This window comes from Melospiza melodia, unplaced genomic scaffold, assembly GCF_035770615.1.
Source record: "Melospiza melodia melodia isolate bMelMel2 unplaced genomic scaffold, bMelMel2.pri scaffold_18, whole genome shotgun sequence".
Taxonomy (NCBI): Eukaryota; Metazoa; Chordata; class Aves; order Passeriformes; family Passerellidae; genus Melospiza; species Melospiza melodia.
The window spans coordinates 11,204,807-11,222,781 of NW_026948525.1; positions in this window are offsets into that span (position 1 = coordinate 11,204,807).

Consider the following 17,975-nt stretch of genomic DNA (forward strand, 5'->3'; position numbering starts at 1 on the left):
TTAATTTTTTGGGGATGTTTTTTGGAATGTTTTCAGATTGTTTTTTGGATTATTTGAGACATTTTGGAGAATTTTTTGGGGTTATATTTTCCCATTTTGGGGGGATATTTGATATTAATTTTTCTGGATTTTTTAGGAGATGTTGGGGTATTTTTTTCCTTTTTTTTTTGGGTTTTTTTAGATTTTTCTGGGTTATATTTTGAGATTTTTTTCGTTATATTTTCCGATTTTTTGGGGGTTATAATTTCGCTTTTTTGGGAGATATTTTATTTTAAATTTTTTTGGGATTTTTTAGGATATTTTGGGGTATTTTTGCAATATTTTTTAATATTTTTCTGGGTTAATTTTGGGGGGATTTTTTGGGTTATAATTTCCAATTTTTTTAGGGGATTTAAAAACATTTTTGGGATTCTTTTGGGATATTTTGGGGTATTTTTCTCGATTTTTGGGGTTTTTTTTGAGATTTTACTGGGTTATTTTTTGGGGATTTTTAGGTTATATTTTCCATATTTGGGGGGGTTATAGTTTCGTATTTTTGGGGGATATTTTTTTAAATTTTGGGGATTTTTTCGGATATTTTGGGGTATTCTGGCCATTGTTTTGATCTTTTTTTTACTTTTTGTTGAGATTTTTTGGGTTATTTTTTGGGTTATATTTTCCAATTTTTTGGGGGATATTTTTTAAACTTTGTGACCCCAAAATCCCCAATTCTCTCAGATTTGGGACCCCCCCAAAACCCCCATGGGACCCCCCAAAATCCCCAAATTTGAGACCCAAAAATCCCAAAATCCCCAAATTTGGGACCCCAAAACTCAAAAATTCCCCCAAATTTGGGACCCCCCCAAATCCTCCAAATCTTGGACCCCAAAATTCCCCAAAATGCCCCAAAATTGGGACCCCAAAACCCCAAATCCCCCCAAATCTTGGACCCCAAATCCCCTCTTTGAACCCCAAATTTGGGACCCCAAAATCCCCCATGTTGTGGTGTGCTGTAATGTCCCATTTTAGACTTCCAGGTCATTTCCCCAAGTGTGCTTATACCTCTCTCCCTTCCCCCTTACCCCCATGCTGAGTGAGTCCTGTCAATCAGACTTAACATTCCAGCAAGGCGTCATGTGGTTGGTCAAGTTCAAAGGATGCCCCGATGCCCAGAGGTCATTGGCTTTTCTGGGTGTCATCTTCCCCTGAGACCCTGCCCCTCTCACCTGGTTGGTGGCTCACCTGTACCTCCCCTCCCCCTATCCCTGAGCATAAAAAGGTGATCAGAGCATGCGGTTGGGGTTCTGTTGGAGCAGTTGCTCACGTTCAGACCTCTGTAACCATGGAATAAACCTCTGGACATTAAACCCTCCAGCAGAATCCTCTCCTTTTTCTCTTCACCATCGCCTGAAGCCATTCCTCCTGAGGTAAACGGGGTTTCCTTACAAGCCTGGACTTGTTCAGTGCCCAGCTGCAACCACCCGCAAGCCAAGGTATCTCTGGGGTGATACACCGCAGTTGCTGCCTTTGGCCCAGCAGCGAGGGTCAGACTGGCCCAGGCACAATCTAACTGGTAATATTGGGAACCTTTTTTCCAATATTTGGCGTCCCTGCATGGGCAAAGCGACTTTGCAGCCCGAGACGGACCTGCAGCACCTCGGAGAACCTTCTGGCAGCCGTGCATCCAGCTGAAAGGGGCTTTGGTTGCAAGGCCCTCGGCTAGAGACTTAGGGAATATTCCCAGAAGAAGTTTCGTGGACTGTTCGGCGCCTCTGGAAAGCCCAGCTCCTTTCTGGTGAGCAGATTTTCCAGAGGGAGGACAGGGTAGCCTCTCTCGCCCACAGAGAGGTCCTGTTCCGGTGAAGAGACCTGCCTGTACCCAGCCAGCTACAGCTTCCATTTCGGGTGAGTATCTCTGCTCTCGGTAGAGCAGGAGCTCAAAAACAGACTCTGCCGTGAGTTCTGTTCCTTTTTGCCTTTGCATTTTTGGCTGCGCAGCCCCACAGACGGGAATTCAATGCGTTCTCGCTTTTAGCTTTCTGCCGCGTGTTTTGCTGTCTTTTAGAATTCGCGTGGGAGCTCTTTGCCATTCCTCTCGGCTCTGCAGGCTAGGCTCTCTCCACGTGGTCGGGAGATCTTTCTCTCTCTCTCTCTGTGCGGGGGAGGGGGGGCTCTCAGCTCTCTTGCCGTGGGGGACTCTCTTTCTCAGCTCTCTGTGGGGGAGGGGGGGGTTCTCTGCACACGCGGCGCGGGGGGCCCCGGTTTCAGCTTGCCGCGTGGCGTGGCTACTCTCTCTGCTCCACGGGGGGACTGCATTCCACGGCAGGGGGGGCTTTGTTTCTGCCTCAGCTCGGCAGGGCGTGCCCTGCTGCTGCTGCCCGGGAATTTTAAAAGCAGTATATACAGCTGCATTGTGAAGCTTTTGTCGGCTCGTTATCGCTTTCCATCTGTGGTTTTTTTTAGAAATCGGTAGCTGATTTTAGCTTTGTTTTTGGTCAGGCGGGATTTAGTACTTTGCCTTTCACATCTAACATGGGTTTGAAACTCAGCATTGTACAAAAAGGAGTCTTTTATAATATTGTTAGCATTTTAGACAGTGGTAATGTGAAGTTTTCAAAGGGAAAATTGAAACAGTTTATAAGATGGCTTTTCCTCCACTTCCCACAAATCTCCCCTGAAGAAATCCACAATATTCAATTCTGGGATAAAGTTGGGAATGAATTGATAACCTTAGGACAATCTGGCAATGCACCCTCAGCTAAATTTGTGTTTTGGAGTTTACAAATTCGAACAGCATTGCTCAAACAAAAAGAAATGGAGAAGAAGCCAAATGTAAAGCCATGTACCTCTGCTCTCCCTGTTTCTCCCTCTCCTAGTTCTAAAACCCCTAAACCTCTTTCCCCAAAACTTGATATTTTAAACAGAGCACACTCATTGGGAAGTCGAATCCCTGAGTCTGCTAAAATGCCTGAGTTGCCAGTCCACAAGGCCCTGGCCAGGCTGCGTGGAACCTTTCCCAATCCCCTGTTTCCCCTCCTCTGAAACCTACAGCACGTGATAGCTTTCCAGAGAGCAGTGATGCCCAAAATGGCCCCCAGCCCCTAGGGGGTCCACAAGATGGTGGATGCCACGTGGCATCTTCCCAAACCTGGTCGTCTTCTTCCCAAAATCCTCTTAAGCATCCCGAAACTCCAGCCCCATCCCCCTCTCCTCCTGTCCCTCATGATACCTTCCCCCCTCCCCCTCACTTTCCTGCAATACCCTCAGCTCCACCCCTCAACTCCTCCCAGGGAGCGTCTGCTGACGTGATGTCACCAGGTGTCCCCGCCCCCTGCCTGCCCCTTGACCCCACCCCTTGTTCCCACGGTGTCCCCGCCCCCTGCTTGCCCCCTGACCCCGCCCCCTGTTCCCACAGTTTCCCCGCCCCCTGCCGGCCCCCTGTCCCCACCCCTTACCCAAGTTCCCATGGTGGGGACACACCCACTGCCATTCCCCAAACCTGTAGCTGTGATCCCAATGCTTCTGTTTCAAGGGATACAGAGCAGGGAACGGCAGACCTAATGCGTAGTCCCATGTTGTCACTGGCTCCTGTTACCTTTCAGCCTGCAGCTCAGGGGGGAGCAACTCCAACTGCTAATTGGAGTTCTTTTGGACGACAATTGATTAAAGAGATCTGTAAGTCTCATAAAGAATATGGTCCACACAGTCCATATTTCCGTGGCCTTTTAAATTCTGAATTGAGTAGGACTGTAGTGATTCCACATGATTTAAAACAGCTTTTTTCCTGTCTCATGACCTCCACAGAATTCAAATTATGGGAAATAGCATGGAAACAAATGCTGAATGATGCGCTCCCAGGCTTGCATGCTGATCCAAACACAGCCAAAGACAACAGTGGTAACCCTATCACCATTGAGCACCTCTGTGGTGAGGGCCAGTGGTCTTCTCCCTCAATCCAAGCTACTGCAATTCCTGCAGAAACACTCAAGAAAGTAAAAGAAGCAGCTGAAAAAGCATTCTTTTCCCTACAACCTGAGGGGCCTTTTGAGCCCTATAGTAAAATTAAACAGCTACCATCAGAGCCTTTTTTGAAATTTGTAGAAAGGTTAACTAGAGTTATTGAAATACAAGTTAAAAAAGAGAATGCTAGGGAAGCAATTTTAGAAGAAATGGCATTTACAAATGCAAATAAACAGTGTCAAGCAGCAAGCCTGAGCCTTCCTATCGAACCAACCCCTACATTAAAGGACATGCTCCTAGTGTGTAACAGGAAAGTGCCTCTGATGAGTGTGGCTGAAGACACCAGACCAAGGCTGCTGCCAAGACTACCTCAGCGTGTCGCCGTTGCCAGCCCTGCGCCTTTCCCCTCAGCACATCAGTACCCTGGGCAGCAGCGGAGACCAGCAATGGTTGAGCCCACAAAACCATGCCTGCTTTGTAACAACCTAGGGCACTGGAGTAACCAGTGCCCCCTGAAAAGGGAATTTGATGAATTTAGAAATGGCAGGGGAGGAGAACTACAAGCCCTCCCTGGGGATCACCAACAACAAAAAAACTGAAGTGGCAGCGCCGGCCTGCCAGGCGCGCAGACACAAAAAGAGCAGGCCAAGGGAATAAGGGTAGCAAAACAAATCAAGTGCGCGATAATATTAATGTTTGTGTAAGTGAAGCAGGTGCTTCAAAGACTGTGTATGATTTAAGTGATCCTGTGTTAACCACGTCTTCTGTCAATGAGCCTTACAGGTTGCAGCTGACTGAGTCACTCCATCTGGAGGACACTGATTGGCATTTTGTGTCTGTAAATCCTGAACAGAAAGGTACTTGGAACCGGATTCGTTGTAAGTACATCGTCATTGGGGACACCAAACACACACCACAAGAGATCAGAATTGCTCCGGGAATGACAACATCAGATCCTGAGCAATTCGTTCTCGGCCTGCATTGTTTCCACCCACCCCTGTTTCTTCCCAAGGGACAAATTGTTGCACAAGCTATCCCTGTGCCATCTTTACCTGAAAATATCAAAAAACAAGGGCCCACAGTCGCCCGAGTACAAGTTATTGGAAAAGACAAACCCAAATTATGGTGTAATGTCAGTGGGGGTGGGGAGTCAAAACGCATTGAGATGCTCGTAGACACAGGTGCAGACTGCACAGTGATTCCAGTACAAGACTGGCCAGCACATTGGCCTTTGCAAAATGTTGCAGGTCATCTTCAAGGTGTAGGAGGTCTGCAATTGGCAAGACAATCCAAAAGCATTATTCAATTCGAGGGACCAAACGCACAATTAGCAAATATCCGTCCATTTGTGTTAGATTATTCGGAACCTTTGTTAGGGAGAGATTTAATGGCCCAGTGGGGTGTCACAATTGATATTCCAGACTCTCCACAGCATATTTGTGCAGCAGTCATTGAACCACAGCGCCCCACCCAAAAACTGAAGTGGAAAACAGACAAACCAGTTCAAGTAAAACAGTGGCCGCTCAGTAAACAAAAAATAAAGGTGCTTGAGGAACTAGTGGAAGAGCAACTAAAAAAGGGCCACATTGTGGAGATCATGTCCCCATGGAACTCCCCAGTGTTTGTCATCCAAAAAGCTGACAAAAAGAGGGACCTTGAGGACCTTGGGAGTATGGAGGACACTGGGGACATTGGGGATGTTGGAGCAATGGGGACCTTGAGGACCCTGGGGACATTGGGATGATGGGGACCTTGGGCACACTGGAGATGTTTGGGACCTTGGAGACCTTGGGGACATTGTGAACATGGAGGGTGTTGGGGCCGTTGGGGACAGTGGGGACTTTGGAGATGTTGGTGTGATGGGACCTTGGGGACATTGGAAACCTGGGGGACATTGGAGATGTTTGGACACTGGGGACACTGGAGACCCTGGAAATGTTGGTGCGATGGGGACCTTGGGGACATTGGAAACCTTCGGGACATCGGAGATTTTGGAGACCTTTGGGACCTTGGGGACATTGGAGGCTTTGGGACATTGGAGATGCTGGAGAGTTTTGGAACCCTGGGGACAATGAGGACACTGGGGATGTTGGGGACCTTGGGGACCTTGGGAATATGGAGGGCACTGGGGACCTTGGAGATGTTGGGGTGATGGGACCTTGGGGATATTGGAGATGTTGGGGACCTTGAGGACCTTGGGAGTATGGAGGACACTGGGGACATTGGGGATGTTGGAGCAATGGGGACCTTGAGGACCCTGGGGACATTGGGATGATGGGGACCTTGGGCACACTGGAGATGTTTGGGACCTTGGAGACCTTGGGGACCTTGTGAACATGGAGGGTGTTGGGGCCATTGGGGACACTGGGGACCTTGGAGACGTTGGTGTGATGGAACATTAGTCACATTGGAGATGTTGGGGACCTTGGAGATGTTGGGGTGATGGGACACTGGGGACATTGGAGATGTTGGTGTGATGGGGACCTTGGGGACATTGGAAAACCTGGGGGACCTTGGAGATGGTTGGACATTGGGGACATTGGGGACCCTGGAGATGTTGGGGTGATGGGACACTGGGGTCATTGGAGATGTTGGGGTGATGGGGACCTTGGGGACTTTGGAAAACCTTGGGGACACTGGAGATGTTGGGGCACTGGGGACCTTGGGGACCTTGGGGACATTGGAGGCACTGGAGATGTTGGGGCACTGGGGACCTTGGGGGCACTGGGGATGTTGGGAACCTTGGGGACTGTCCTGGTTTAGGGCAAATTTGTTAAAGAATCTGCAAAGGGGGCCCCTCCAGAAAGCAAAACCCACACGGCCCCTCCCCCCAAAACAGTTTGGGAAAAAATTCCTTGGAGAGAGGTGGAAAGAACCTGTTTATTTCAGGCACAGCACCCCCCAGCACACAAAATGAACAATACCCGATGACACCGCTCTGAGAAAGATGACAAAATCAGAAAGTCTCTTTCGGGGGTGGTTGCTCTGTTCTCAGTCCCTCTGGCACTGGGCAGCTGCTGCAGCCAAACCCTCGGTGTTTCTCGGGTCCCAGTCCGGAGCAGGTTCGAGATGGTCACAGAAACAGGAGAGGAGAAACAGTCCAGGAAGGAATTTGGACTGTTTAGCTAAACTAGCTAATAAGCAGAGGCCAAAGCAGAGCAGAAGTGAGAGTAGAAAAGAGAGCAAGCAAAGTAGCAAGCTGAAAGCAAGAAGTGAAAAACAGCCCCATGTACTGCTCGTCTCTGTGTCCCTGATAAGAGAAACCCAAACAAAATTTCCACTCTTCAGAGCCGATCTTAAAGGCACAGAACAGATGAATGGGGATACAAGCATCATAACGTCACCCCAGGACATTCCACCCCTTATCCCCATATCATCAACTTTCTACAACACATCATACATTATTCATACAAAATTTCCATCTGTTCCCCCAAAATTACAAGCAATACCCATCATGCCTTCATCACATCCCCACACTGGACCACTGAATCCAGGCCCTATATTACAGAGCTGCAGGATTCCCCCTTTTCACTTCAGTCACTTAAAGCTCCATCTATCACTAGCTCGGACCTTCGACACTTACACATTTCCTTCTCCATCTTCCACTTGCCCAGACCTTCAACATTTACACATTTCCCTCTATCTCATGTCTGTATGGTTTAATGTACAGACAATTGCAGTAACATCCAATGAACAGTGATATTGCATATCATTCTTACCCCACAATCAGATCTCCCTGAGGTACACATCGTGTTGTTCCATCTCTTTGCATTATCCACCACATGCAACCTGGTCCCTGAGCAAAGACAACCCCACAAATGGGTTTGTCTGTACTCGAGGCAGAATTGATCCACACAGTCTTCCCTAACAAACCTCTGATATGTACCACTGGGACTTTGTCTCCTTCTATTACATTCAGGGACTCAGACTGGGCAGGACCTGCTCGGTGGGTGGAACCTCGGGTGTTAACTAACCAGGTGGCCTTTGATAAATGCTGCTCCCAATTCTTGAAAGATCCCCCACCCAGAGCTTTCAACTGGGTTTTTAGTAGTCCATTGTGCCTCTCCACTTTTCCTGCAGCTGGTGCATGGTAGGGGATATGGTACACCCACTCAATGCCATGTTCCCCAGCCCAGGTGTTGATAAGGTGGTTCTTAAAATGAGTCCCGTTGTCTGACTTGATCCTCTCAGGGGTGCCATGTCTCCACAGAACTTGCTTTTCCAGGCCCAGGATGGTGTTTTGGGCTGTAGCATGAGACACAGGGTAGGTTTCCAACCATCAAGTGGTGGCTTCCACCATGGTTAGCACATAGCGCTTGCCCTGGCGTGTCTGGGGCAGTGTGATGTAGTCAATCTGCCAGGCCTCCCCATACTTGTACTTGGACTACCGCCCACCGTACCAGAGGCGCTTCACTCACTTGGCCTGCTTGATGGCAGCACAAGTCTCACAGTCATGGATAACCTGAGAAATACTGTCCATGGTTAGATCCACCCCTCGGTCTCGTGCCCATTTGTAGGTGGCATCCCTGCCCTGATGGCCTGAGGTATCATGGGCCCATCAAGCTAGGAATAACTCTCCCTTTTGTTTCCAATCTAGGTCTATTTTGGTCACCCCTATCTTTGCAGCTGGCTCATTGTTTTGGTGCTCCTCATTGGCCTGACACTTGGGTACATGGGCGTCTACATGGCGGACTTTCACAGGTAGCCTCCCTACCCTGGTAGCGATGTCTTTCCACTCATCAGCAGCCCAAAGTGGCTTCCCTCTACCTTGCCAGTTAGCCTCTTTCCACCTCTCCAGCCATCCCCACAGAGCATTGGCTACCATCCATGAATCAGTGTAGAGGTACAGCTTTGGCCACTTCTCTCTCTCAGCAATATCCAGGGCCAGTTGAACAGCTTTGAGTTCAGCAAGTTGGCTTGATCCACCTTCTCCTTCAGTAGCTTGTGCAACCTGTCGTGTGGGGCTCCATACGGCTGCTTTCCACTTCCAGTTCATCCCTACGATGCGACAGGAACCATCAGTGAAAAGAGCGTAGCGTGTTTCCTCTGGGGGCAGTTGGTTATAGGGAGGAGCCTCTTCAGCACGTGTCACTGGTTCTTGTTCCTCTTCATCTGTGAAACCAAAATTCTCACCTTCGGGCCAATTTGTAATGACCTCTAAAATCCCAGGGTGATTCAGTTTACCTGTATGGGCAGGCTGAGTGATGAGAGCAATCCACTTTCTCCATGTAGCACTGGTGGCATGGTGAGTGGAAGGAGCCTTACCTTTGCACATCCACCCCAGCACTGGTAGTCAGGGTGCCAGAAGGAGTTGTGCTTCAGTGCCTATTATCTCCGAGGCAGCCTGGACTCCTTCATAGGCAGCCAAGATTTCCTTCTCTGTTGGAGTGTAGTTGGCTTCAGACCCTCTGTAGCTTCGACTCCAAAATCCCAGTGGTCGACCCCGAGTCTCCTCAGGCACCTTCTGCCAAAGGCTCCAGGACAAGCCAATGTTTCCCGGCTGCAGAGTAGAGCATGTTCTTTACCTCTGGTCCTGTCCTGACTGGGCCAAGGGTTACTGCATGAGCGATCTCCTGCTTGATCTGTGCAAAGGCTTGTTGCTGCTCAGGGCCCCACTGGAAATTGTTCTTTTTGCAGCTGACCAGGTAAAGAGGGCTCATGATCTGACTGTACTCAGGAATATGCATCCTCCAAAAACCTATTGCACCCAAGAAAGCTTGTGTCTCTTTCTTATTGGTGGGTGGAGACATTGCTGTGATCTTGTTGATGACATCTGTAGGAATCTTATGCCGTCCATCTTGCCACTTCACTCCCAGGAATTGAATCTCACAAGCTTGTCCCATTACTTTGCTCTTTTTAATGGTGAAACCAGCTCCCAGGAGGATCTGGATGATTTCCTTCCCTTTCTCGAACACTGCCGCGGCTGTGTTCCCCCACACAATGATTTCATCAATGTACTTCAGATGTTCCGGAGCCTCTCCCCTTTCTAGTGCAGCCTGGATCAGTCCATGGCAGATGGTGGGGCTGTGCTTCCATCCCTGAGGCAGTCGGTTCCAGGTGTACTGCACTCCCCTCCATGTGAAGGCAAACTGAGGCCTGCATTCTGCTGCCACAGGAATGGTGAAAAATGCATTGGCAATGTCTATAGTGGCGTACCACTTTGCTGCCTTGGACTCAAGCTCATACTGGAGCTCTAATATGTCTGGCACGGCAGCACTCAGTGGTGGAGTCACTTCATTCAATGCACGGTAGTCTACAGTCAATCTCCATTCTCCTTCAGATTTTCGCACAGGCCAGATGGGGCTGTTGAAGGGTGAGTGGGTCTTGCTGACCACCCCTTGGCTCTCCAGCTCTCGGATCATCTTATGGATGAGGATCACAGCATCTCGAGTGGTCCTATACTGCCGTCGATGCACTATGGAAGTGGCAATTGGCACTCATTGCTCTTCTCCCGTCAGGCATCCTACTGCAGATGGATTCTCAGACAACCCAGGCAAGGTGTTCGATTGCTGGATGCCCTCTGTCTCTACAGCAGCTATTCCAAATGCCCATCTGAGTCCTTATGGGTCTTTGAAGTATCCACTCCAAAGGTAGTCTATGCCCAAAATACATGGGGCCTCTGGGCCAGTCACAATAGGATGCTTCTTCCACTCATTTCCCGGTAGGCTCACATCAGCTTCCACCAAAGTGAAATCCTGGGATCCCCCTGTCACACCAGCAATAGAAACAGACTCTGTCCCCACATGTCTTGATGGGATCAATATGCATTGCGCACCAGTATTGACCAAAGCTTTGTACTCTTGTGTTTCAGATGTGCCAGGCCAACGAATCCACACAGACCAGAAAACACGATTTTCCCTGGCCTTTACCTGGCTAGAGGCAGGGCCCCTCTAAGCCTGGTTATCCTTCTTTGCCTGGGCGTATGTTTTGGATGTTCCTTTGAGGGGATCAGACATGTCATCATCATCATACCTGGCTGTTCGGCTACGGGCAACTGGAGCTGCTTTCCTTCTGGTGGCTTCCTTCAGTTCACGCACCCATCGTGCCAGAACAGCAGTAGGTTTCCTATCCCACCTTCTCATGTTTTCCCCACAATCACACAGGTAAAACCGCAGCTAAGCTCGTGGGGTGTACCTTCTCTCACCATCTGGAAAACATCTGCCTTGGATACCGGAACCTCGGATCTGTACTGCTGAAATTTGGAGAAGGTCTTCTTTAATCTCCTCTCTGAGCTTCTTATAGTTCTCCTCTATCTTATCCTCTAAGTTCTGCAGTCGTGTTTCTACCGCTGCAATTCTGGCATGTGTCGGGCCATGTACAGCATCTGCATATGCTCAGAGCTTCCTTGCCATGTCAAGCACAGCCTCATCCCTCTTCATGATGGCTAAGGCAGAAGCATATTCGTGTGGCCCAAGTCGTACAAGTTTTCGCCACATCACAGACGTGCATGGTACCAAGTCTGGGTTCCTAGTTGTTACATCATCTGAGAAGATAATCTCTGCCACTGCCATTTCTCTCAGGCGTTGGATCCCTTGCTCTATGGTCTTCCACTGAGTTTGCTACATATAGAGATCGTCTGCACACAGGTATCTTTCTGCTACACTTCTTAGGACCCGTTCCCAGAGGCTGTGAGAGTTAGCCCCCCTCATCATTCCTTGGTCTATGACAGGATCCTGTGACAGGGATCCCAAATGCCTGCCTTCAGTGCCATCCAGAATTGTAGCCTCGCCTGCAGCATCCCAGAGACGGACCAACCAACTAATTATGGATTCATCAGACCTTCGAGTGTAATCCTCCCGTAGGCCACCAAGGTCCTTCAGGGAAAAGGACTCAATATTGGCATCTTATCTTGCACCTGCTGCTTTGACTCCTGATTTTGTGTCAGGAGGCACTGAGGTTCCTTTTCCTTCATCGTCATCATCATCATCATCCACTGGTCAATTGGTCTTGTCCGTGCATTTCCCACTTCTAGTGCTGGTAGCAACAGCCATGGGTTTAGATGCTGGCTTTGAGCCTGGGCTGTTAGCTGCAGCCTGAGTCACCGGGATAGTTGCTGATTTATCTCCCTGCCCCTCTGCCTCTGTCTGCTGCCCGACAGTATCTAGCAGTGTGAGATAAGCATATGCCAGGGCCCAGCTCACTGCAATGACCTTCCACTCCTTAGGCTCATCCTGGTACTTCTCTTTCAGATATTTGCCAGCGCAGGTGGGTCCTGAATTTGTTCATGGGGAAAATCCCAGGCTATAGGGTCAGAGAATTCCCTCAGGATTTGGCCCATATCCTCCCATTTCCCACACCACTTAGGATTTTCCACACCGGGGTTTACTCCTGAGTCAGGGGTCTCATCAGCCTGTCTAGAAATCTCAGCCCTCATTCTAGAGAAGCAGCAGGCTGTATACAGGAAGGTTACCAGATTGAATACCAGGAAGATGGTTTCTTTAACATTGAGGGGAAACTGAACATCCTTCACTAGTGATGCAACTGATTCATAGGAGAAGGAAAGCAGAGGCTGAAAAATCTCATTCCCTCCTGCTCCTCCTCCAACGAACTGGATGCATAACCATAGCCATGAACCATTCATACCTGGAGCAGACCCTAGCATGTTTATAAACTTCTTGCACATCATTGCCACCAAGCCCAGCAGGATAGCTACTCTGGTCACTGCCCCTCTGATGTAAAAACTACGTATTAGGGACAATACTAAAGCTATTTCTGGATAAGAAAATAAACCTAGGGACCAGAGAGGTATTAAAATCTCAAAAAACCCTAGGGACCAGAAATGCATGCAAACCTTCACCCCAATAGACAATATGAATCCAAAAAGCATGGCTATTAGCTGATTTTAATGAACACAGAGTAATAGCAACCAAAATGCAGTCAGAACAGGGTTTTTCCACCCTCTCGAGCCCCCAGGATGGGTGCCAATATTTGTCCTGGTTTAGGGCAAATTTGTTAAAGAATCTGCAAAGGAGGGCCCCTCCAGAAAGCAAACCCACACGGCCCCTCCCCCCAACTGGTTTGGGAAGAATTCGTCGGAGAGAGGTAGAAAGAACCTGTTTATTGACAGGCACAGCACCCCCCAGCACAAAAAAAGAACAATACCAGATGACACAACTCTGAGAAATATGACAAAATCAGGAAGTCTCTTTCGGAGGTGGTTGCTCTGTTCTCAGTCCCTCTGGTGCTGGGGCAGCTGCTGCAGCCAAACGGTGCCAACCATCGATGTTCCTAGGCCCCAGTCCGGAGCAGGTTTTAGATGGTCAAAGAAAAGGAGAAGAGAAAGAGTCCAGGAAGGAATTTGGACTGTTTAGCTAGAGCTAGCTAATAAGCAGAGGCCAAAGCAGAGCAGAAGCGTGAGCAGAAATAGAGCAAGAAAAGCAGCAAGCCGAAAGCAAGAAGCAAAAAACAGCCCTATGTACTGCCTGTCTCTGTGTCCCTGATAAGAGAAACCCCAAAAAATCTTCCACTCTTCAGAGCCGGTCTTAAAGGCACAGAACAGATGAATGGGGATACAAGCATCATAATGTCACCCCAGGACAAGCTGTCACAAGGTGACAGGACAAGGACGGACAAAGAGAAAAATGATTGTCACATTTGACAAAGGCCCCCAGCCTGTGAAAGAGCAAAGGAGGAAGATCAAGGCAGTGAGAGGGACAGAGCACCCCCCTGACGTGGGTGCAAGTGTGACATTGTCCCCTGTGTGTGTGGCCTTCCCAGGGTGGGGGTTTACACCTGAGCCAGTTTGGGTAAGGGGGTGGTGTTCACCCCCTGAGCAGCGATTACCCCACTGTTTCAGATTGAAATGTAAGATGTAACCAAATGCATGTTTTCAATTACCATCTTCATCAAGTTTTATAAACAGATGGGGTAGTGTTCCTTATCTCTTCCATGACTCACCCCTGATAACGCCCTCCAAGGGAGATATCTTCTGTGAATGGGCCATTGAGTGTCACTGCAGGACTGATAAAATTCCATCATCCCTCTGTGGGAGGCTCCACCCAGGGGGAGGATCCAAGCATTCCTACCTGGATATAAGCTGAGGCTTGAAGCACGAGGAGCACTTGCCTACTGGATTCCCAGAGGACAATAGCTCCATAACCACCACTGGACCTTGAGAGAAAGACCAGACCCTTCTGCAGGATCACTGCTTTGACAGAATCACCTTGATCACTCCAACAGGACTGCAGCCACCATTTAATGGGACTGCTGCCACCACCCTGACCAACAGGGTGTCAGGTTATATCCCGACTCTGTCAGTTTAAGGCAGTGTTTCTGTATCATTGTCTTGATCTAAATTTTTTTATTAAATTGTAATTCTGGTTTAGACCCTCCCCAGGTTTGCCTTAAAACTAGTACAAAAAACAGTGTGCTCATCCCTTGTTTTCCTCCCGAAACAGGATTTCCCATCCCCAAACCTTTGCCAGATGGAGGAGGAGGATGCGAGGAACAGGAAGGAGCCCTGGGATACCCGGGCAGGTGAGGAGGAATTCAGTGCCCCTTTCCCTCTCTCTCCTGCTCCATCTCCCAGCCCAGCACGGCCCCCAGCTGCAGGACAACCCTGCTGCCAATGCCGTCCTCCCAGGGATGCACTGGGGGAATCTCCTTCCCCTTCCCTCTGGCACGGAGGCAAATCCCATTGTCTCCTTGTCCTTCCTCCCCCAGACAAGGAACTGGGGGTGGAGACTAGGCAGGGCAAATCCCCATGGCAGAACCTCAAGGAAGAGGCTATTTTGAGTGACTCCAGGGAACCGGAATCCAACAGGGAAGAAAAGCCAAAGAGATCCTGCATGAGGGTGGGCTCCAAACCCAGCACAGGATGCTCTTAGGAGGAAAGACCCACCCTGAGCCAGGAAGGTGGAGAGATCTTCAGCCAGAGCTCAAAGCTGGTGGTCCATGAGCAGCTTCATCATGGGGAGAAGCCCCACAAGATCCTGGAGTGTGGGAAGAGCTTCAGGCAGAGCAGCACCCTGATCAGCCACCAGATGATCCACACCAGAGGATGGCCCTGTGAGTGTGGGGAATGTGGGAAGGCCTTCAGCTACCGATCCATCCTCATCATCCATCAACCCATCCACACCAGGAACAGGACCCATGAATGTCCCAAGTGTCAGAAGAGGTTTCCAACCAGCTCCAATATCCTCCTGCACCAGCGGATTCACACCGAGCAGAGGCCCTTCCACTGCCCCGACTGCAGGATGGGCTTCAAGCAGAAATCCCACCTTGTCAGACAGTGGCGCATCCACACTGGGGAGAGGCCCTATGAGTGTCGGGAATGTGGGATGAGTATTAGCCAGAGCTCCAACCTTATCTACCACCAGAGGACCCACAGCAGGGAACGTCCCTAAGAGTGTGGGTAATGTTGGTAGAGCTTCAGGCAGAAGTCCCACTTGATCTGCCACCTAAAGATCCACACTGGGGAGAAGCCCTACCAGTGTCCCCAGTGTGGGAAGAGCTTCTCCATGAGCTCTCACTTGACCAGACACCTACGGACGCACCGGTAAGGGAAGCCCTGCAAATGCCCCAGTTGCAGGAAGAGCTTTGTGCACCGCTCCAGCTCCATCCCCCATGGGAGGATCCACGTCAGGCAGAGCCCTGGTGACCTACATTCCCTGTGATTTGCACTGGGAGGACACCTGGCTGGTTATCCTTTTGGTTTGGCCCCTGGCCAAATTTTCTTCTGATTTTTCTTTATCACTTAAAAACACCTGAAATAGGACTAAAATGAAAGATATTGATCAAAGACATCTTAAGCTCCATCAGTTAACAGTTACTTGAGCAGGAATTTATTGTTTTGGGGCATATTCTGGAAGATTTGTGGGTTCTTGGGGGATTTCAGGAAGTGTTCTCCATATCTTTGCACTCCAAAAGTCAAGATGAATTGATCTGTCACCTCAAAACGACTGAGTCCTACTGAAAACACCACAATCTTACCCCAAAGGACTCAATTCAACTTCAAATTGCCTTGTTCCCACCTCAAAAAAACTCTGTCCCATGCCAAAATTACTCAGTTCCATAGCCTCCAGGATGAGATGGGGTTGGAAGGAGACTGGGAGAAGTGGCATACAAATTTGAGGGTGTGGGATCAGGATTGTGTAGGTCTGGGTGTGTGTGATCTATTTTGATAGTAAATAAAACTTCCAGAATTATTGATTTCTGTCCCATTCATTTTCCATCAATTCCGGTTTCTCTCTCAGTGTCTTCCTTGACCAAGGGCAGCTCCCACCAAAGACCCTGTCCTGAGTAAATTTCCAATCCACGAGCTACAACAACCATGGGAGAAGTTATGAAGGCTGGCAGTGAAATATCACTGTAGGATCTTGCTCCACTTGACTTTCAGCCCTTTCTTGAGAGCTTTGTCTACAAGGGCAGGAAAATCTTTTCCTGGCTGAGAATTGCCATTCCAGCCCCTGGGAGTGTGTGCCGTGGATCCCTTAAGGGCATTCCTGAGGCTCCCAGGGTGTTGCTCCTGCCGTGCCTCCCAAGGAGCTGTGCAGGGCCAGGGGACAAGGCTCAGCAGCTCTGTTGATTCTGCAGTGCCACAAGGGCCCCATGTTCCATGAGTTTCCCTACTGCCAAACGCAGTTCCTTGGTTCCCATGATGCCCTGCTGTGTCACCATGGATATTTGGTGCCATGAAGTTCTTCAGTGTCACAATGGCCTCCCTCACTCCATGAGCTTCTGCAGTGTCACAATGGACTCCTTGGATGGGCAGTGTCACCATGGACTATTGGCTCCATGCAGCCCCGCTGGGTCCCCATGGACTCCTTGGTTCCATAAGGTTCTGGGGGTGTCTCCATGGTCTCCTTGGATCCACAGTGTCACAATGGACCACTGGATCCACGTGGCCCTGCTGTGTCACCATGGCCCCTTGGTTCCATGGGACTCGAGTGTCACAATTGATTCCTTGCTTCCACGTGACCCCCTCACTGCAAAAAAGGGCCTCTTTCTTCCTTGAGGAACACAAAAGCTTTGTAGAAACAAGGAAAAATCCTGCTTAATACACCTGGAAATATTTGTTTGCATTCAAGAGAGATGTTAACGGTGAGGATGGCACCAGCAGCTTCTATCTGCAACAGAGATCCAGGGAAAGGACAGGGACAGAGAATTCAGCTGGGAGACTCCTAGAATTCTGCTCCCAGAGATCATTTCTGCTCACACTGTCCATTGGAGAAAGGTGACACCATTCCAGGCAGCCTGGACTGAGCAGCTGGTTCCTGACTGGGTTTGTTGTTTAGGAAACCTGCTCAGGCTTTTCCATTCTTTCCTTCCCAACAGGAAAACTTCTCCTGGGCCTGTGTGCAGGCAGAGCTCTGAGGAGAGCAGGTGGGGCATGGTGCAATGGGCTGGGACATGGAGCTGCAGAGCTCAGGGGACAAGGTTCTGCTGCAGGGCACAGGGATGTCAGTGCCAGGTGGGCCATGTCAGACATGGTGAGGCTGGGGGTGAGGAGCAGCTTGTCCAAACAGGGTCAGCCCTCAAGGGCTCATTCTTCTCTGTGCCCAGACCTCCTAAGGAGACATTCAGCATCAAGATCACCTGGGTAGTGCTTCTCTCAGCTCTTCTCTGATCTGGAAAATAATAAATACTCACTTGATTAAAGAAAAATGTATGTGGTGCGTTTTGAAATCTTCCTCCTTAGCAGAACTCCAAACTGACTCCAATCAGCTCCCAAAGCGAAGGAAGGAAGGAAGGAAGGAAGGAAGGAAGGAAGGAAGGAAGGAAGGAAGGAAGGAAGGAAGGAAGGAAGGAAGGAAGGAAGGAAGGAAGGAAGGAAAGAAAAAGAAGGAAAAAGAAGGAAAAAGAAGGAAAAGAAAGAAGGAAAAGAAGGAAAAAAAGAAGGAAAAGGAGGAAAAGAAGGAAAAGAAAGAAGGAAAAGAAGGAAAAGAAAGAAGGAAAAGAGCTCCTGAGGGCTGTCTGTATTTTGATGATTGCCACAGTGGATTTGGGGCTGAGTCCAGGACCCTCAGGCACTGAGAGAAGGCTGAAAGAGGAGGGGACTTCCCATTACTATACAATAAATCTTCTTCTGTGCTGTA